This window comes from Theobroma umbraticum, unplaced genomic scaffold (assembly GCF_002168275.2).
Source record: "Theobroma umbraticum cultivar Fairchild unplaced genomic scaffold, ASM216827v3 scaffold_51.0, whole genome shotgun sequence".
NCBI classification, from domain to species: Eukaryota; Viridiplantae; Streptophyta; class Magnoliopsida; order Malvales; family Malvaceae; genus Theobroma; species Theobroma umbraticum.
The window spans coordinates 5548-6069 of record NW_018397260.1 but is presented as its reverse complement, the minus strand read 5'-3'; positions in this window follow the sequence as shown (position 1 = coordinate 6069).

Genomic DNA, 522 nt, shown 5'->3' with positions numbered 1-522 from the left:
TCTGTTTTAACAAAAAATGTCAAAAATTTCAAGTTAAAATCAATTTTGAGATTATAAAACTATTTAAAGCGACTAATAAGGCTTTTAAAGGCATGTGTGACTATAAATTGACTTTTCTTGCTAATGGATACCTTTTTCTTTATGTTTCTCAAGGTAGATAATGAATTATAATCTGTTTTAATAAAAGATGTAAAACAATTCAAGTTAAAATCAACTGTGAGATTATAAAACCATTTAAAGTGAGTTATAAGCCTTTCAAAGGCATGAGTGACTATAATGGACTTTTCTTGCCAATGGATACCTTTTCATTCATGTTTCTCAAGGTAAACAGTCAATTATAATCCTTTTTAATAAACAATGGAAAAAAATTCAAGTTAAAATCAACTGTAAGATTATAAAATCATTTGAAGCGAGTATTAAGGCTTTTAAGGGCATGGGTGACTATAAATGGACTTTTCTTGCCAACGGATATCTTTTTCTTCATATTTTCTGAGGTAGACATTCAATTATAATCTATTTTAA